This window comes from Nipponia nippon, unplaced genomic scaffold (genome assembly GCF_047370975.1).
Source record: "Nipponia nippon isolate SJK-2023a ecotype South Korea unplaced genomic scaffold, ASM4737097v1 scaffold_6, whole genome shotgun sequence".
Classification (NCBI taxonomy): Eukaryota; Metazoa; Chordata; class Aves; order Pelecaniformes; family Threskiornithidae; genus Nipponia; species Nipponia nippon.
The window spans coordinates 45,159,886-45,181,796 of NW_028262380.1; the positions used below are offsets into that span (position 1 = coordinate 45,159,886).

General features: G+C 38.1%; 1 protein-coding gene across 2 annotated transcripts in view; it reads left to right on the forward strand.

Annotated features, from left to right (window-relative positions):
* The first annotated feature begins 4,938 nt into the window (after positions 1-4,938).
* The window catches only part of FSTL5 (follistatin like 5), a 326,873-nt gene continuing 309,900 nt past the window's right edge, over positions 4,939-21,911 (forward strand). For both annotated transcript variants that reach the window (XM_087737586.1, XM_087737587.1), the window contains exon 1: positions 4,939-5,276. The gene's annotated coding sequence lies outside the window, so the exon portion shown is untranslated. The remainder of the gene's footprint in view (positions 5,277-21,911) is intronic.

Genomic DNA, 21,911 nt, shown 5'->3' on the forward strand with positions numbered 1-21,911 from the left:
TTTCTACAGGCTCCTCTCTTTAGAGTGCAATACTAAGATTCTCCAATAGATGCCCTAAGAGATCTCTTATAAACATCACGAGTAAATACTGAAATTAAGTATCTTCAGCTTTCTCTTTGTGTGTGTGTGTTTTTTTAATAGAATCTGTGTTATCTGCTATCGAGTGGTATTATGTTTTCAGATTTCAGTGATAATGAATAATGAAATTTGATCCCAAATGAAGTCAAAAAAGGGTGGATGATAAGGAATTAAACATTTATCCTCATTTCTCAATTATTTTTCAATAGTAATTTTTAATGTGCTTCTTAATTCTGTAGTGTATTATCTTTTTACTGTTTAATCAGTTGTTACTTCATATTCACAAGGTGAGAAAGGGGGCAACGTCGTCTTGTTGGAGTCATTATCATTGCAAAGTTGCTACACACTGAAATGAACCTATAGCATTTATTTGATTAGAAATAATGGAGAAATCTACAGATCGAACCTCAGAATCTAGTTTTGTTTTGTTTTGGTTTTTTTCCCCTGCGTTTATGTCTGTTGTTCTGTGGTATACATTTGAATTATTTTGATGCATTTCAAAGATAGGTTTCTATCTATAATAGTATGAACACTATTGCATATTGCTTTTGTTTAAGGAATTGGGTCCCTTTGTGAGAACTGGCTCTGAGGAGATACGGGGTAAACCTTAATGTGCCTTTATGATCCTTTTGTCATTTGGGAGATCTCCTGTGCCAGATGGTTGGCACAACCTTTCTCCAAGCCACAAGCAAGCTAATTTTCTTGTATACCGTTTGCCAATGTCTGCCATTCTGGTGCTTATGATGCCCTGCTGTTATAAAAGCACTGGTCCAGGTCTCAGTACACTTTATTGTGCCTTTTGATCAGCACAGAGTTTATAGTGGATACATTATCATCTTTCATTAAAACATTAAACAGACATTGAGTGAATTTGACCAGTGGAAGATGAGAGAAAGATGTATGTGTCCAAACTTAATGCTGTGTGTGTGCGAGAGAGGGATATCTGGAGGATTATTCATGTCATCTCATGTCAGAGCAGGCTGAGAGTTCTTTTGCTGTCATTGACTTCAAGCTAATCAATGATCTTCACCAGTAACAGCTGCACTGAAGGGGCAGCTGTCTTCTGCCAATTAAAAAAAAAAAAAAAGAAAGTGGAAATTAAACCCTACAAAGGGCAGTACTTTGGACTGCATATTTTGAAATAAGATTTCTTTATTGCTTGAATCTATCAGATTGCCTAAAACCATTTCTGTTATTAAGCTACAAATAGAAGTGTGTTTAAAGTGTTGCATATTTTTGATTCAAAATAAAAAAAAAAAAAAAACAATTTTTTTTTTTCTTATTACTTTGTAAGTCTCAGGTTAGCTGGGACAACAAATTAATTGATACTTAGTAGTATCAGATTTTAATATCCTTAATTCTGTGGTAACTTGGTAATGTTATTCATGGGAACACTTTTCTCATTTTGAATGTTTAAATATATACCACAGAAAAATAAAATGTTGTTGTTGTACTTACAGGTGGTGAGTGGTACCAAGCCATACAGAAGTCACTGGAATAATCTGAAGAGTGAGTAACAGTGCAAGTCTCTGAAATTTCCTGTTTTTTTCCTTACTGATTGCTACTACAAAAACCTACGCACAAAAAATTATTTTAAATAGCTTTAGAAGTGCTAGCAGTAGAAAAGCCAAGAGAAGAAAAATAGCCACTTCTGAAATACTATGCTTACTCTCTAATTCTGCATTCATTTCACAGGTAAATAGTTCTGGAGAAAGGGTTATTTGTGGTAGAAAAGGAGATGCAAATTAGTCAAAGAAAGTGACTAGTGTTCTAAATTCAGTAAGAGACAGGCTGTAAAGTATTAGAGCAAATATTTTGGACAAGTACGGAATGGGTTGCTAAACAGCTTTCATCATGTGTTACTTGCATTGACTTCCCCTTAATATATTGAGACTTTGTTCTTCTCTTTGTCTTACATGAAGTTTTCTACTGTATTGGATCCTATATTAAACAGCACCTCATAAATACAAAATAGAGAAGCTTCATTATTAATACCTACAGTCTTAACAAGCATAAAATGACTTTGAAGTTCTCTGTGTTTCTCACCTTTACAAGAAAACATTAGTACTTACTGCACAGCTCCTCCTCTGCCCAATATAAGAATGGCAAATGCTTCAAATACAGTAATTCAGGTAGAAAAATGAAAACCAAGCTTAACTGACTGCCAAGCACATGGGACTCTTAAGTGTACCAAACTCTGAAAATTATGTGGCATACTACATGGGATCTGGTAAGATACTATGCTAAACGATCCCAGTTAAGGTTATGAAAACCAGAAACATACTACTAAGTATCCGCGGTCTCTCTTGACTAACAATTAGTTGTTAAACACAGAATAAATTCTCCACTGAAGTAGTGTACATTGGTCCGCATTACATCAAGTAAAGTAATATCCCAGTTGTAATACTCCGTGGGTGAAAATGTTCCAAATGTTGCAACTGCAAACAGTGATGATGATTACATCATAGGTCACAAAAACATGTATGGGTCACACAATAATGAAAAAATTTTAGTTCATTCACGTAATTGTTTTTTTGTGGAATACCAGAAAAAACAGTACACAAAATAGAGCTCATAAACAATATCCATTGAGTGGAAGACAGAAAGCTGTCAGGATAAGAATAAGCAAAATTTATTTTCTAACTACTATCTGTGATAGCTGATATAGAGCTAAATTAGAGGAAAAAATAGAACATGTGTGTGCTACAAATACATCAAAGTAATTTTAATTAAATATGAGCTTTGTAGACTGGATGTCCCAGTGAGTGTCCAAAGAAGAAAGATGAGCAGGATCAGATACACACATTCAAAAATGCAAGAATGCCAAGATACCTTAATGTATTACACTGTTGTGTCATTATTTACACTCAAGAGTGCAAGTCCCGCACAAGGTTTAGATATTTTCAGAATTTTTTTCAGGAGCCTTCCATGTGCTATTTTTGGGGTTCTTAGTAAAGGACCAAAAGTTTGCAAAGGCATTTGCAAAGCCAAGCAGTAAGCCACAGTATGTCAGGCCTTGCATAATCTGATAGTCATCCTGACTACTTCATTAACTGGGTTATATAAAACATTTATGTAATTGTTGTTTGTTTCATGTACTTTCATAATGGCAAAGGAGAATGGATGAGCAAGGTCCCTGTTTGCCCTCACAAGATTTCAATTTCCACTTAGTTTGGACCAAGTCATTCTTGCGTTTACCTCTGTCCCAGGAGAGTTTCTAGTGCAGCTGAGCTAGCGGGAAGCAAAGTTGACTCAACATGAGTTTTGCACCCCAAAAATTGTCATTAAGTAGTGCAATTTTATTCTGTTTGTACTTTGCAGAAAACCTGAGGGGGCTTAAGAGAAAAAAGAGGGGAGAAATAGAATCATAGTGGTTCAGGAATGTTATCCGGATGCCAGCCAAGCTGCCTTTATGATAAGTGGCAATTATAAAGGGTTGGATCAATGAAAGTCGGGTTCATTTGGCCTTATGTTCTACATTTTGTGTGTAAAAGTTAATCGTGTTTCTTCTTGCAGTGCCATGACCTAATCAGCAGTCCAGTAAGGACTCCCTTACAAGACAGCAATAAGCTCATGCAGTCTAACCTATCCCATTTTATTATTTCCTGTGCTAACTAGTTCGGTTCTTTAAGTACTGGATTTACCCAGTTTTGTTTGTCACCACAAGTTTATTCCACACGTAGACACAAGTATAATTAGCCTGGCATGCTAGTGTACGGCAGAACAGCTGACCTCTGTCTGTCTTAGCCTAGTCGTGGATGATTTAAAGACAGTTTAGTACTTTTAACCCGTAACATGTTTTCCCAAAAGGCCTGAAGTAGGTAACCTATAAAAGAGTAGATAATTTTCATAATGATTTCACATTGAAGATTAAGTAGCTACTCTTCAAAAGTGGTGGAATGGATGGTAAATTGATTCAAAAGTAATAAATCAGATAACTAAATCTGTTCCCTCACAATAAAGCAGGGTCGAGTGAGACGTCAAACTATGGTTTCTTTGCTTGACTTCACATAAATATATTTCTAATTTTTAGGCCGTTAGCTTGTGGCTTTTTTGTTTTGTTTGCTCCTGTTCGTGCAAAGGTACCTGTTATCCTTCTTAAAAACAGAGGATGTAATTAATAGTCTTATCTCAGGGTGACTTTTTTTCCTTGTTTTTCCTAACTAGAGATGATTCACAGCAACATGTCAATGTTCTTAGCGTGGGTTACTAGTGGGGAGCTCTGCCTCAGCACTCGGGCACTAAAACTTGGTGCGGATGGTAGGGATCACCGACACAGGCTGTGCAAAGCCTCCAGCACACCTGCGCTTTCAGGTAGCCCGTCGGTACGTTAAAGCTAATAAACATTGTGTAACATCCACCCTGCGTTAAAAATGGAAGCGCGGTGAACCTCTGCGCTCCGGATGGGAACTACTCGCTGTTCCACAGCGGTTGCTTTTCTTTCCAGGTGCTCTGGGCGCAGCGCTCGGGGGGGCACTGGGGTTCCCCAGGTTAGGTGGGGACCGGGCGAAGCGGGGGCGGCCGGGGGACGGGGAGCGGGGCGGTGCCCCTGCGGAGGGGAGCCCGGAGAGGGAAAAGGGTGAACTCTATCAGGGCAACAGCCCTCCGCCTGGGCGGGGAGCCCTCCGGCGAGAAGGGGAGGCGAGATACGAGACGTTAGTTTCCTCAGCCCCATTAAAAAAATACAGTAATAATTTAAAAACAGAGAGGGGGGAGTTGGGAGCAAGTTTTGGTAGGCGTCGGGTGATGCCGGCAGCTCGGGGGGCGGGCCGGGGGCGGGCCGGGGGCGTGGTGGGCCGGGCCGGGCCGGGCCGGGCCGAGCGGAGCGGAGGCGAGCGGCGGCGGGGGCGGCAGTCGGGCTCGGCGGCGGCGAGCGGGGCCGGTGCTGTCCGCGGCCCTGCGGGTGCTGAAGGGCGGGCGCCCGGCGCCGCCTCCCGCGGCGCCTCGGGGCCGGGGAACTCGCTCGCTCCTCGCTCTCTGCGCCGGGGGACTCGCTCGCTCCTCGCCGGGGCTCGGCGGGAAGCGCGGGGCCGGCATCGCTTCGAGTTTTCTCCGGACTGGCTGGCTCCCTCGCCGGATCGCGGCGCGTCCGCTGTTGGCTTTGTTAAACGAAGAAGTGTTCCTCCGTTTGCCGTTCTCGAGCGGGGACCCGGCGTTTGTGTTTTTTCCCTTGCGGACTTTAGTGACTCTTGGATAAGGTAAGCAGGAATATGAATATTTTTTGTTCGGCTGGCATCTGCGTAGAAGTGGTGGCGGGGTGGCGAATGGGGTGGAGGAGCTGGCAATTAAAAGCGGAGCAAAGTTGGGAGCTTAGGTCAGTGTAGGGGCAACACTTTGGAAAGAGGTGTGCAGTTTTCAGTGAAAAGGGCTCTGTAAACAAAAGATGAATGTAGAACGCGAAGTTAGAAGCTTGTTTTACTTAAAAACTTGCTGTCAGGGTAATGTTTAAATGTTTGAAAATATTTTATTATAGAAATCTTGAGTGTCGTAAAAAGAGATCAGAAGACATTACAGAAGCTGCTTTCTATAAACACCAGTTTTGGGGGACAAGAAAAGCTCTAATTGATTCTGTCTGGGGGAAGAAGGGATATGTAAGGTCATCCTGGGAAGTAGAGAGCAAAGTAGGAATTAAAAGAGGATTTAAAAGCATAGCCTCATGTTGCTCTGTGTTCTTGTGGTGCCTGTGTGTGAGTGTAAGGAAGGACGGTGATTCCTGGTTACTCGATGAACAAGCTAATGCTGTAACACTGTGAACTTGTGAAATAGCACCTTTCTGAAAGGGATCAGCCCCACCTCCGCCTCCAAGGTCAATGTGGTGTGTGTGTGCCTGTGAAAGTTGTGGATTGTTTCCTTTGATACTGACTGATGAATGTCAGGCCTTCTTCCAGGCTACAACAAGGTGTAAATGCAAATCTCTGATTTAATAATACCGTATTATGTTGCATTATAGGACTGCTGTTGGTGGTGATTGAACGGAACTGGGAAGTGTGGGCAGATGAAATGTCTTGCCTATTTTGTCAATGTTTAACCTTTCACAAGCTTGGTAGGGCGCTCTGCTTCACAGAGGGGTTTTCTACTGCTTCAGCGAGTTGTCAGAGGGCACACGCAGAGCAGAGTGGCACGCAGGGCTTTGGGCACACGCAGAGTGCCACGCAGGGATTTCTGCACGTACAGGGCAGAGCAACACGAAGGGACTTTTGTCGGAGATTAAGGCTGATTCTAGAAGGAATGGGCTGCTGCTGCTTGTAGCCAGTGCTACTGAGATGGCTGAACAGAGCAAGCAGGCAAATGAGGTCCCCACCCTGTATTTTTTAACATTATGTAGCACTTCATACTCTCGTGATTGTGATGAATTTTCTTTGGAACTGGGACCTAAACCACAATTGTTTCTTTACATAGTTGCCCTGCACAAGTGCTAGCAGTTGTAGTAACTGTGAGTGTGAGGTAACTTTTGCTGACGAGATGAATCTGATGAGACTGTTTCATGTTATTGTAGCATTTTTTTACTCCATCATTTATTTAATGTTAAGGTGGGTTGTTTTTACTGAGTATTTTTATCAGCTAGAATACAAAGATAACCATCGGGCAGCAGCACAGAACTACTGAGGAATAAAGTTGAAAGCAGGCAAATTCAGGAGAAAGTACTTTAGGTTTCCAAAGCTTTCATTAAATTTAGGTAGAATTAGGAAATACATATGTTTTACTATTCCCCCTCTCCCCCCTAGTTATAAAGCAGCTATTGCTTTCCTCCCTCAAATGGTAGGGAAAGAAAGTTTATTACACAGCACTTGCACTGATTGCAAACCTTCATTAATAGTCTACCCATCAGCTAGGACAGCTCTTATCATCTGTCATCGACATGAATATTAATTTGCTGTGAAATGTTGTGATATAATTTTAAATAATGATACTTTTTAAAGTATGAAGATTCAGGATGCTTGCTTTCTAAAGCAGACATTACAAAAATATTTTGGAAAAGTTAATTTTGAAGCGTGTGGTGCAAAAAGTGCATGAACTGAGGAAAAAAAAAACCAGCAAACCAACCTCAATCCACTAAGTATATAGCCGAGCTTTCCATGTTTATCTGTAAATATAGGGGGCCTGAATCTGCAAATCCTTGTTCACTTGAGTGCTCTTTATTCATATACATAGTCCTGTTAACTGCAAAGGGACTATATCCATCGTTACATGAGTAAAAGTCATTGATCTTGCTGAGATAAGTCATTTTACCACCATCACTCAGACGATAAACTTTGGCGCTAAGACACTAATTCTGCACTTTTAAATTTATGTCTTACATCTGATTGTATTTTCTATGTAATGTTGTGCCTTCATTTGTATTGGGCTGCTTTATTTTATAAATCATGTTTAAAAAATGAAGATTTGAAATGATATGCAGACTCTCAAGGAAGTGAAATGGCATTGCTATTTTTCAACAAAATGGTGTTCGAAATATACATATATACATCAAGTGTGGTCCATAGCCATTTTGGTCATCTGTCCTAATTAGAAAAAGTCTGTCTTCAGTAGTAATCCTTCTTCAAGCATATTTGTATACTTGTAAGGATGGGATTTTGTATAGTGTTCAGTTCCAAGACCTTTAACTGCACCGTTCAAAAGTTGAAAAAACCTGGGTGCTAATGGCTTGACCAAACAGCTGACTGAAGAACTAATGCAAACTCAGGGAGGAGTTTTGTCGTAAAATCAGTATTTGGGGAACCCCTCTGTTTAAAGTGGTGCTTTATAGACCCTGCTTACACTGACCAACACACAAGGATGTGCATGTGAAGGCATACACTTACTATTAATGATGATGTCAACATACGTACAACCTGTCAGGTGTCCTAAGCTTACATTTGGTAGTGGATCACTTGGCTGTTTGCTGGGCTATTGCCTTTGACAGTAAATGATACTCAGTAAAAACCCAAATGCTATGGTTGCTCAGTTCTAGGTGTGTTCTAGATTTATCTAATCATGCCAGTTTGTCATTCTGATATTTTTTTGTGTGAGTTTGTCTAATAATCCTCTGTATTTGTTTAAAAAAGGAAAGATATTCAATCCTAGAAAAAAAGAACTGTTACAATCGTGTAAATTATGTCTCTAAGAAATAGCAACTTTTTCTTTTTTTCCTTGGGATAAATGCATGCAGTTCTAAACTGTTGTTTTACACTTACATTTACATTTTAGAAAACGTAGATTTTGTGTCACTCTTCTCTGACTTTTAGAGACTATAAAATACTAATGAAAGCAAGGCTCTGCTTGGTTTTGTTGGTCTCAAACCTAAATAAAAAGGTGGCACTCCAATAAGAATAGTTCTGCCTTTCAACAATTCTGAACTTGGCTTAGAAATTTCAAAGGTAAGAGGTCAAATGAAACCAGTTCAGAATATTTTTCTCCAGACTGGCAAATACTGTGGGATAATTCAGGACATTAAATATCGCAGGAGTGAATCACAGGCTCAAGGGGGAGTAATGAATCAAATGCCACTCTCAACTTTGTTCTTCAGTTTTTCTAAGCAAAAGCAGCAAAATAATTGTTAATTATTCAGTGTAGCTTGGCCTATTACGCTACATAATTTTGAAGCAAAGTAAATAGATTAGCAAGTTTATTTGCAAATCTGTTTAATCCTGTTTTATAGTTGAAGCCTTTTTTTTTTTTTTTCCTTAAGCATAGGGAATAGCTGTCAACAAATGAAAAAGCTGGGAACTTGTTTGCATAAGATATTATACATATTTAATATAGCACACTTTTTCTTGCCTCTTGGTAGACAGAAAAGACAAAGACTACTCTCTTATATTATTAGAAGAACAATAAGTTGAAACTTTGTCTCTCAAAGAGATATTGAGAAAGCTGTGAGTTGAATAAGAGTTGTGGTTGACCAGCACCTTTGAAAACAGTGCTGGATGAAACTCCCTGTAACACCCCCAATATCAAAGATAACTAATGCCCAGGGAATGTAGTAAAGAGAAATCAAACCCACAGGCTAACTCTCTTTTGTTCTATTTTACAAAATCTTTCTTCAGGTTTTGGGTAAATTGAGAAACCACTAATTACAAAGTCTTGTCTCCTAGTAGGTAAGTTGTGTTCCTTTCTGGCACTTACATTAATTAACAGATGTGTCTTCATTGGGATGGGCCAGTGCAGATAAAGAAACTTCTGCACAGTTAGTGTGGCCGCGCTGTGAAAATGCTCCCCATTTGCCAGTATCTCCCATTTTTCTGGTTGTATTGGCTGAGTTTATTGGCCAAGAGATGTAATGAAATAAGTTCAAATCAGACAAACTATTGTGGTCTAGCCAGGCATGATTCCTTACCAAGCAGGTATGGCAACAACTTTAAAATATGTATTTGGTATCTATTTTTAGCTTTATTTGATAGCAGTGCTTATGCAGGTATTTACCCTTACTACCCTAGAAATGATCATAGGAAGTCTATTCAATTAATCCCTCTTTTTACCATACATTAATTGAAATTAGTGGTGAATTATTTGGCTGCATTGCTGAGTTGTGCTAATCTTAAGAAAATAAGAAGTTCTAAAGAGTTAAATTAGGGGAGAGTGGGCAATGCTTGCACTGATTGCTTGAAGTAGGTTGAAGTTCACAGTTTATTTGCATTTGAATTAATTGAGATTGGTGTCCAGCAGTGCTTTTCAGAGCAGGCTTCAGAAAGACTTTTTTGTATAATATAGTACTTGAAAATGTTAGTTGGAAGATGAAGGATATTTAAAATACTTCTTTCTTTTCCTGACAGAGTGAGCTTTTTTCTCATTTTCCTCTAAGTAAGGCTTATTGTAATTCTGAAATATTTTTCCCACTGAATGGGCGTTCTTGTGTTAAAAGCCGCTATCATTTTTAAATCAGCATATTAAAAACTTTCTGAAATAATTTTTAGTTTCTTCACAAAGAAGTTCTTGATACCTACAAAAAGAAATAAAATAATCTTAAACCAGCTCATAACATTAATCAGATAAAATGTTATTCCTAACTAAAAATGCTTTTATTAAATGATAGGAACTTCTAGATTATTGTTTTTCATACTTTTGCTTCCATTAGGAAACAAAATATTTTAGATGCTTTCTGCATTATAACTCTGAACTGTACATATTTTCATTATTATAACAGAACTTTGTCTTCCTAAAGAATATGTAAATCATTATACATTTAATCACATTTAAACAAATCGATAAGTGATGGAAGAAAAACAGGTGGAAAATTTTATTTCCACTTCCCGTCATGAAAGAAGAAACTTCTTTTTCAAATAGCTTGCAGATTATGACAAGCTTCAAAGTTGAACATTTCAAGTTGTATATTTTTTTATATTTTCTTTCATAAATTTTATTTAAAACACCACTATAACTGATAATATAGGTTAATTATGGATTTTGTTAAACTTTGTCAACCACAATTACTAGGAAAGAAAGAAAAAAAGCACTTTCACATCATTGTGGCAGATGAATGGAAATCCTAATTCGTATATAAGAGCAGTCAAAAAACTAAATACAACTTTTGTTTCTGTTAGAGACTGAATATAGTACCATCGATATTACAATCTTATAAATAATCCTTTAGCATGAGGACTGTATTTGGTGACAGTTATGCCCTTCCAGTGATAACAAGAAACAAGAGCAACAAAAGTACTGGATGCATGAAAATGCCATGATATCTAAGAAGGTTTCTTTAGGAAAAAAGGTAAATAAACTGCAGAGAAGTGGGCAAAATAACTGTGAAAAAGTTAGTCCTGATATCTAGTCTGAACCTTCCCTATTTCAGTTTATGCCCATTGTCTTTTTGCTGAACTCGCTCCAGTTTTGATACAGTGATTGGTGTTCTCCGAACCCCCTTGCTCTCTACCTTTCGTCTCCGAGGTGGGAAGCTAGGTGCGGCTGGCTAAGGAAACCGATGTCATTACACTCAGTAACAACAGAGTGTTATTAAACAGGCATTTTATTGCAGCACTGGGGATTCTCCACCATGAGTGCTCCACCGATTTGGTAGACTTTCAGAGATTATATACTATAAAGTCATACATATTCACAGAATTTCCGAGAATTCATTTACATAAACATGAGGTTTCCTGGAACTTATTAACATATGCAAATGTCCGATCCGCATGCGCAGTCGTCTTCCTTGGTGGTCTTTGGTGGTCGTCGGGGGGTCTTCAGATGAAGGCTCGTAGTCGTAGTGGTCTTCACTGTGTTCGCTGACTGACCTTTGCTTCAGTTCTGGGACTGTGTCCTCCAAGGCTGTTGTTGTCATCCCCTTGCAACTTTCTTATCTTCTGTGCCTTTGTTCTCCCAAGGCCGAGTTGTCTGAGACAGGTTTATCCCGAGCCCCCTTATTTTACAGTCATTGTAACTACTCTCTAAATCACAAAGGTCTTTCTTTTGTTGAGTTAAGCGACTAAGATATTTACAATATCCTCCTTGCCCCTAGGCTTTAATTCTTTCAGGAGACATTTTGATGCAGTGGCTTTGTCTATCTTGGCTCTAACCCTTTCAGTTTATCCATAGTTTTCTTGCGCTGGGGGGCCCAAGACAAGACACACTTCTCTACATGCAATCTAACTCAAGGTGTTGATGACCAGTGTTGAAAAAAATTGCAATATGTAGCTACATCTAAATATAAAATACATATAAATAATTGAAGAAGAGAAGTAAAACAGATTAGGGAGAAACTTCTCTTATGAATTATATGTTTCATAATTTGCCGCAAAAGGATTTCTGTTTTTCCAGGAAAGCATAGCAATATGGCCTCTAGTCAAGACCAGCAAAAAATATTCCTGTGCTGGCTATCATTCCTAGGACATATTTATTCCCTGTGTGAACTCTAGATGAGAGTGCACCAAGTAAAACTATATATAATTTTTAAGATTGTATTGTCTATGTGGAAAAGTTACTAAAATGTAAGTTTTCTTTTAAGAAATCATGCTTGGCACTATCAGATTTTTTTTTTTTTTAATGCAAGATTCAAACACATTTAGTATGTAAACAGAAAAGACTAGTATCTGCTTTCTGAGAACAAACACTCATGTAATGGAAAGCTAAATGCACACGAACAAATGACCAACTCACAAATAACTATCCTTTAGAGTTACAGCAGTCCAACTTTCTATTAATACAGTAGAAAATAACCTATTGTACTTAAGTAAAAAGAAGAGATGCACCATGTTGATTTTGAAAACGCCTTTTGCATTTACATTTTGCTTTCAGGAGAAGGAGAATTATTTTGGCGTATTTTAGAGCGTTCTTTGTCACTTCTGCATCACCACTTCTAGCAGTATCTAGTTTTTCCCTTCTAAGGTTCTGGTTTGAGTCTTAAGTCAGCAAAAAGCAGATGCCTTCATGAGACATAAAGTTTGTACATCATCTTGGTGACTATAAGCTTTTTATGAAAGATTTGAGATTGTTGAACCTGTAGAATAAAATCTGAGATCAAGTACCTTTGGTAAAGGCAGATTTTCTCATTGTTGTCCAGGTATTCCTCAGGTCTGAGAGGTGAAGGCTCAGAAAATGGTCAGAAAGACAGCAGCATTTCCAAACATTTGCTCAGTTAGCCCTACTGTATTCATAGGAGTGCAAAACCTGATGTTAAAATGAAACATCTTATTTTAACAGTGAGTCCTTCTTTTCTTCTTCATTCTATTTCAAGATGGAAACATGAGTTCGGTTCATCACCTGTTTTAGCAGCAGAAAGGCCACAGAGAAGGAAGAGAGGCTCTTCCTGACAGTAGTTTTTGCTTGTCCTTGTGAAATGGAATTAAGCTGCATGGGTCCTCTCTCTCCTTGCAGCAGCCAAGGGTAGCCATAACCTCGCCTTCAGTGAGAAATCAACATTTTTAAGATTAAGTGCTAATTTTCAAATTGAAATACAGTTCATCACATTGCTGTTCTTCCACATTATCAAGTCCTTTGACAGAGATAGGTCTTATTTAGAATAAACCACAGGACACAGCACCAGGTTATGATAGTTTGAAGACTGTTCATATTTTGCATTTATTTCTTTTGCCTTTTAAGGCAAATGAATCTCAGCTAGTATAGTGGGGTGTTAACATATTAATTTTAAATTTGTTGGTCCTCTAACATACATGCTGTGCTACTGTCTTCTATTTATACTACCTTGGTATACTTACGTAATTCAGAAACCCAGCAATAATTAGTACTATGGCAGTATTTTAACATGAAAATTGTAATTCTATTTTAGATTTTGTTTTTGCTTCAGGCTGTTTTTGATAAACAGTAATAGTCTGTAAAAAATGTTGTCCACATTGATGCATGGGCTGATTTAGTTCTTTCCTTGGGACACTTAAAGAAAAAACATAACTAACATCACTCCTGAGATTTAACTTTTGTATTATGCTAATTATTCTTTGAACTGGAAACAGTTTTTCAAGTGAATTTATACTGTGTTGCTTAGCTATAATTACATTTTAGTCTACTGTCTAATAATAGACTGATTCTCTTCTTTTATGCTTAGAGAATTATTGTCACAAAAATATTTGAACAGTCTACATTTGTATGTTCTTGTTGCAGTCAGCAGGGTGGGAGGAGGAGGTTAGCTGCACCTTGGGGCTTTCATTTGAAGCATTAGTAGAGTGCTTCAGGCATCAGATCTTAAACCTGGTGTCCCCTATGGACTAAAAATCTAATATTTTAATATATTTGTGTCCTTTGTATCTTTTCAGTGTGATAGTCACATTCATCTACTGCTCTAGGCTCTCAGTAATTTCTTCCATGCATAAATAAACTTTTAAAAGGGCTTCCATGCTTGTCTTTGTAAAAATGTATGTGGAATATACATAAAAAGTTAATAAAGCTATACTGAAAATTTGATGTATATTTCCAAAACCTCAGAAATCAATATTAAAAATAACACTCCCTCACCCCCATGTTATCATAATTTCTGAGATAGAACAGCTCTCATATTAATAAAGAGATATAAGTGAAAGTTTGTGATATAATTTGCTGACTGCCATGAGTTAGAGTGTTTTTATTTATTTATGTGCTACATCTGACTCCTCCATGCACTGTGTGAAGTAATATGGCTAATAATCTGGTTTTATCATTCTCTTCCTTCTTGTGAGAGAAAAAAGGTCCAAATTTAGTGAGTTAGTCTTGTATTTTTGATAAACTGCGTTTTTGTTCCTGGAGTTGTTAGGTGCGTAAATTCTGAAAGAAAGCTTAAAGATCTGATCATGAAATTCCTAATGGTTAAAACAGAAGCAGAGAGTCTTGTATCTTTGTTCTTTTTTCTAATAAAGAAAGTGAACAGTAGATTGTATGCGTGCATAGAAATTCTGAATTCTAAAAATCTGTGTCATGTAAGTATTAAATTGAGGGTCTTCCAAAAAGAGTTACAATGCTATATATAAAATATTGCAAAAATCATTGATAGGTGGTTTTTTTTTTTATAAGACTCAAAGTGAAGATGCACTTTAAACTTCCCATACCTCTGAGATTCTTAAGGCCTCAGATTATCATTTTGATTTTCAACATCAATTTTCTTATCCCAGCATGCAGCAGAAGGATGCTGTGGCACATTGATTTATGTCCATTAACATCCCTGTAAGACACAGTTGGGTGTTTTTAAGAAGGGAAGAGATTTGATAATTTTGGGGTTCTTTGGCACTGGTTAGCCGTTTCTCACTGGAACTGGATTTTTGAGGTGACCTTTGGTAAGGTCCACCGATCTACGAGCCATGGCTTATTAGGGAGGGCAAGAAGGAATACCATTTGCTGAAAAGAGTTGTTGGTGTCGCTCTTGTCAGTGAATATTTAGGGACACGTAGCTTCTCAGCATACTGTTTGTTCTGAGTATAGACTTAATTTTGTAAGCCAATAATCATGAAGTTTTCATTGCTTTTGACTAGTGTCTGAGAGATCAGTTCTGTTACAATCCTGTAATAAGTGCATCAGAATTATTGCTGTGGGATAGATGTAATGCATAACTAACTTTCATCTATTTCTGGTATTTATGTCCAGCAGTAATTATGCACTTTGGTTTTCCTGTGTTATCTTTTACGTCCCATGTCCCGGCCCCCCCCCCCTTTTGATAGTCACTTAGTTCACAAATGGCCTCTTTCTGAATAAACCAAATCAGATTTTTTTGGTGTTAAAGATTGTGTGTTTAATTATTTCTAATAATTTCTAACATGTTCATCTTGTAGCCTTTCATGGAATACAGAATATTTCTCTTGCTCCATGTTAAAAGACAGTGCCATTTTTCTCTTCAGCAGGAATTAAATTTTAGTGTAAAATATTTAGGTAGAGGGCAGAAGCCTTTGACATACCTCACTAGAAAAACTGTTCTTGTTTGCTGGATATCATAGCATCTGCTACAAGTAAAAACATTGATGAAATAGTCCTAAACCAGAAGAACACAACTCATGACCCACCAAAAAGAGAATGAAATAGCGAGGTACCTGTTTCCTTTAAAGACACAAAGGAGGGAAGTCCACAGTAGCTAAGCTTGTGACATTGTGGCTACTTTTCTTTCTCCTAGTTTCTAGTGGAAAAAAATTGTGGAATTACTTGTGGAAAAAAGGAAGAGAAAAAAAAAAAAAAAAAAAAAGCTTTTCTGTGTTCCCAGACTGACTGAAAACTGGTATGGTTACATTTACATTAATATTATCATAGCAGGTTTGCATCACTGAAATTATGAGGATAAATCAGACACCATATGTGCAGCTCCGCACTTAATTACTAATAGAACACTTCTGTAATGAAGACTATGGCATTGTTTTGAAATTTGCTTCCTCCTCTTTATCCTTGCATGCATGTTATTTCTGGCCATCTGCAGGAAATACTATGAAATCAGAGTCAGTGGGCAACTCTAACAACAGAAGAATATTAATGCTAAAAGTCTGTATTACTAAAGATGACTGCTAAATTACTGGATGCTCACCAAGGGCTGTTATGACCCACAATGTCCATCTAACTTTTTTTTCTGTTACGTAATGAAATTAAACAACAAAATCCCCAAACCTAGAATGCTGCTTTAGAATGGATGTTTACAATGTCAAGCTAAGTTAATGTCACATAGTGAAAACTTTGCAGATGTCATCTGCAGGATGAAAATCTATTACTTCTGTTTAGATAACTCAGAGAGTCCCAACAGCAGAGAAGTCTTCCGTGTTGCTGTGGGGTTCAGGGTTGAGTTTACAGTCACGATGATATAAGACAGATACCCATGTACTAAGCTTCCTTAAACAGCATTTCAATTATATTTTGAGTGATTTAAAGTTTATTGTGCTCACTTTGACATAATAGGGCAAGTAAAGCCATGAATCAGAGAATAAGCTATGTGTTTTCACATTGTAGCTAAATAGATAGGTCCTTACTGGACTTTGATATCTATCAGGAGAACGAAAGGTAAAAGTATTAAGCTATATTAATCCATCAGTTTGCAGACAGTCACTAAATGGAATTGGTGGAATGATTTAAAAACATTCTCTGTCTAGTTGAAGTGAAGATGTTTTTCCCGTGTTGTGTGAAGATATTGAGAAAGTAGGTGTCATGCACAAACCATGCAAATAGTCTAATTACTTAACTGTTCTACTTAAAGGCCAGTTTAGACATCATTTACTTTGTCCAGACCTAAAAATGAAAATAAAGCTTCATTAAAATGCTAAGAAATATCAAGCAGCATCTACTGCAATTAAGCTTAGAAAATATTAGCAAAGCTGTTATTAAAAAAATTCTGTGATTATAAGACTTAGAAAGAGAAAATATTATACTATAAAACAAAAAGTAAATTTCTAGAGGACTATTAATTGTTCTGTGTTGGGACCACTGCTATCCATCCCATCCTGTTACACCTGTTGATCAGTCTTTCCTTTTCTTCCATTGACCGATGGTGTTCGTATGAGCGGGTGGTGAGCTGGACTAGGGAGCTGATCTGGCCAGAAGTTAAGCTTTTTCTCCAGTGCCCTCCACCTCAACTGGTTATCAGCTGGAATATCATGGTCTCGGATCAGCTTCAGTGTTCATGGAACAAACCAGCTTTCTTCAAAATTATGTAAAATTGATTTGAACTAGTGTGTTATTGTGGATGTATAGTAGGCTGTAAAAATAATTGTCCAAAATAGAAATCGAACAGAACAGCGCAGTCCTATGACTTAAGTCACTGAGCTGCAGGTAACTACTCCATCCCGCTCCCCCTGCCCCAAGACATAGTTTTAAGCTTTTCTGTTAGGGCTTCTGGTGGGATAATTTGTCCCTATGGTATAAATTCAACTGGGTGATGATAGCCTTATGGGAATGTTATTCTAGAAAGAGATTGCTGGAAAGCAAACAGTGTTACAGCTACATTTATCCTCCCAGGCATGTTTCTGATATCCGATTATGGTAAAAAAAGAAAAAAAAAAAAAAGAAAAAAAGAGCTGGAAAGGGCTGGCTTGCCTAGCTTTCTACAAAAAGGTTCTCCTGGAGTAGTTTTTAAATATCCTCTTTCTAGATCTGCATCTCCCTTGGGCTTTTAGAGTAGACAGAACTGGGGCAAAATGTAGACCTGAATCCAAGCTATCTTTCATGGGTGATGTTCAAAGAAGTCAAGGATCTTTGGAAATAAGGGATAATTTTGGCTTCTTTTAATGGCACTACGCTCTTTTTTCTAACGTATATCATGTGATATCGTATTGTGCACTTAGGACTGTGGGGAACTCGGAGACTGTAGTACTATTACAGGCCATGAATAGGGGGCAGTACTTAGCAGCACCTCTCAAATTAGAGCTTAAGTTGTCAGTTGGGGCTGGCTTTACACATAGGAGGTTGCCCAAAGCAGCCAACTATTGGGAGAGAGCAGCAATGGCTCTGCTCTTGTTTTGTTTCCAAGAGTTCAACCTGGAACTGCCAGTGCCAGCAGTGAGTGTTGGCAGTCCTGTATTGAGTGAGAAGTTAGGGAATAAGAGCAGTATGCGCTGCTACAAGGGATATCCCCTCTCCTCCCTTAGCATCACCCCCTTTCCCCTCATCTGCTGCTCCTTGCCAATAAGAGGAACAGTGAACCTGATTCTTCAGTATGGTCCCCTGCGTTTACTGCCTTTATCCTTCTTTGATACTCTCCTTTTCTTCCTGCTGGAACTTTCTATTGGTACAGGAGTAACTCAGCCCCAGGCCTTATTTTTGGAGGAGGCAAAGAGAGAAATCTTGACCTGGGTTTGCCATCAGCTGTGATTCGAGATGACCTGTGTGCTGCCTTGCTCTGGAGGATAGAAATTGTTATCCCCTCTCATCATTGAATATACAGATTGCTTCATTTATGCAATTGTATGCTTCAGATGTTGAAGATGAGAAAGAAAGGTGGATTTTTTTTCCTCTATCTGTAGGCAGGGTAATCCTGCTTTTCCACCATGGGCCAAAATGAGAGATTTTGAGAATATGAGAATGACTTTGTGAAACTGATTAATATGAAAGTTATTAATTAAAGACAAAAAAGAGGCTTGCTTTCATCTGAATAGCCTCCATTGAGGCTCTTTTCTCTGCTTAGTAGTCACATAAGAGCTGCAAGAGCATGAATGTAATAGTTCTCAGATTGCATTGCATGTGGTTGAACAAGATGAAAACCTTTTTTTCTGCATATATAGTCTCCTGCAAAATAACTTTAAAAAACTCTTTTTCTGTTTTGATTAATCAGTGGTGGTTTGCAGAAAGTCTCATCTGGATAACAAGATAAATTTGAAATTGCTGAAGGGTAGGCCTTTCCCTACCTTCAAAATGCAGATAGAGGCAAGAGAAGCTTTCAATTCTAATTGTGTAGGGACGCTTACCTGAGTCATCACTGAGGATGATGGGAGCTGATCTGGCCAGAAGTTAACCTTTTCCTCCAATGCCCTCCACCTCAACTGGTTATCAGTTGGAATATCATGGTCTCGGGTCAGCTTCAGCTCTCATGGAACAAACCAGCTTTCTTCAAAATTATGTAAAATTGATTTGAACTAGTGTGTTATTGTGGATGTATCAACCAAGGGCCTGTGTGTAGCTGTGGCACTTGGCCATTTGCCACCAATTATCTGGTCAGCATTTGTGGCTGAGCAGTAGGAACGTGATGCGATGTTCAGCAATGTCTCCTGGCTCCTTGTCACGGAGTGTTGCGCTTCACAGAGGTGTCCTAGACAATCCCAGAGTCTATGTGGTTGACTCAGAAACTGGGAACAGTGTCAGGGTGAGATGAAAAAGGGAGCACAAACTTACGTCTCAGGGAGGTGGGGTGATTACTCTTGAGGCTGTAGTTTCAGAGTAATAACTTCATCTAGGAGAGATGGGATGCTCTTGCCTATACACACAGTTCATACCAGATGTGATATGGATTGTCTGGTGATGATCATACCGAAGCCACCTGAGCTTTAATTTCTTGTTGAAATGTATTTTTTTTTTCTCTTAAGAGGCTTTTCTTAGTGTTTCCTGGTACCATATATGGTCAAAACTTAGTTCCAGTGAATTTTATGTTAACTTTTCTCCGTATTTCTGTTGTAGAAATAAAACTGAAGTTGTTTACCTTGTTTTTTGCCTTTCCAAAACAAATACATATATAAAATATTTAAAACATTTTTTTTTTGTTCAACAAATGAACACAACAATTTCTTGTTAATAAATTACATGGTGGTTGGGGGGGAGAGAAAATTCATTCCTTTCACATATTGACTGTTTCATCACCACATATTGGCTGCTTCTTGCTTGATTTTATATTATCCCCATTCCATTCTTCTTAGAAATGACAATTTTTTTACCTAATGAATTATTGAAAATCTTATTTTACAATCCATTTTAGCTACAAGCTCATCAGGGTATTATAGGTTTTCTGTTTTACATACTGTCAGCTTTCGATCATCCATTTGGAAGGCTTTTGTCTAGTAGATATGTTAGAGCACTATAAAACCATACTCAATAAAACCCTTTAAAATAGTATAAGGCAGTTAAAACATAGCAGGAAATGAAGGTTCTGATCCTAATGAATGGGATTGAGAGCATACAATAAGAGAAATGCATTATTTTATTAGAAATATCTATGCAAGATTTAAAGAAGGCTGCAGCTGTTCAATGAAAAATGAATAGGATCTATAATGATGCACTAAATTTACTACAAATAGTAGAATGTAAAAGACCAAGTCAGCTGTCACCGTCAAGAAATTTTTTTTTTCATTAGGTATCACAGTGCAGGGTTGGTTTTTTTGTTCTGTAAAATCTCAGAACTGTATGTGTTTGCTTCATACTCTATTCAGTCTATTCATTTCATTTTACATAAGAAGAGAAGATCCTTCTTTTATTCACTTGGACTTCAGTGTCCAAGTGAAGCAGCAAGTTTAGCAGACATCAGAGTTTCAATTCAAATTGGGGTCAAAGACATATCTTCAAACTTGCTCCCATAGTATTCCCAAAGAGTGCGGCTAAACTGACAGGTTCTAGACACTTCCCCAGCTGATGGTTCTAAGAAAGCTCTTGAATACCACACATTGTGCTAGCAACCCAAGCCAGCTTTATGGCTGACAGAACAAGTGCAATTTTCTGTATTTCTTTCTGATGATGCTGAATTCAGGCTCCTGAAGAAGGTTGACCTTTGTGGCAGTAAAGCAGAAAAGGAGACAAGTCACTGCAAAGCAGGAAGGAGGAGAGGCAAAAAAACTCCGCAGCAGTTAAATTAAAAAAGAGAAAATGCCTATAACTATTTTAGCTATTCAAGTACAGACCAGTTTCATCTATTTGTCGATTTCTGTGGATCTGTGTGATTAGTTACAGACGTTTCTTAAATACAGCCACAAGCAACTTTGGATTTCATTCATTTTAGTTAATGGACTTATTTTAGGGTTTTTTTTCCATCCTTTTGAATCTTCATTGTCACTAAGTCCTATAAATAGGGTAAAGTTCTGGACCCAACATACTAAATATGGATTTCAGAGTTGTTTCCATGTTTTCAGTTAGGTCAGGATTTCATCTGTAGTTGACTTAATGCGGGCACTGGGGGAGAGCACTGGAGGGCAAATCTATTTTTGGTTCAATCCTGATAGGGACAGACTGCCCTCAGCTACAGAAAGTCCTTGTTTATTTAAATAGCTGCAACACTCATCAGTCCTGTTGGTTACTGATTAAATTGTGGTTCGATCCAGTGATACCAAAATCCACGTGCATCTTTATTCTCTGCAGTTTGACGATTTGATATTTCCTATCAGGGTTTGTGCTGTTGTGTATACTCCTCTCCATCACACCAGGGTGCATCCATGTCCTTCTGCGAACTGTTCATCTGTGTTTAAGGAGGCAGGGAGCTCCTGGTTCCTTGCATGCCATAGACTTCCCCGTACCGCATTTCTCTCTGATATGTCCTCTGGCTGTCTTCCCATGCTACAAAGGCTGCTGAAACACTATTTCCCCTGCCCCAAACTACCTCTCTCTTTACATGTTTGTTTTTTAGCACCTGTTTTCCTTCTTTAGTCCTTTATAATTTTTTTTATTACTTCAAACTCCATTAGAGGTAAAAAACCCAAACCTGTCAGTTCCCCTCTTTGCCACTTTCATGGTGGTTTTGAGCCACAGCCTCCAGGTGGGTTGACTTGAAACCAGCTGAGTTATTGAAAAATCTCTTTCACTGGGTAAGAAAGAGGGGACCCATCTCTGTTGGCTAGAGCACTTCAACAGAGCAAGTTTCATAGAAGTAGTGGGATAAAATCGTAATATTAACCAGAATACTTACTTAATAGAAAGAGGTTCTCTAAATTATCATGGTAGTTTGAATTAATGGTAGGCATATCCTGGTTTAGCCTTCATTCAAGGAGCTTAATAACACTAAGGCTTCAATGTTTTTGTTGGTAAGTAATGTTTTGCCAAACCCCAAAATTTCCTTGAATAAC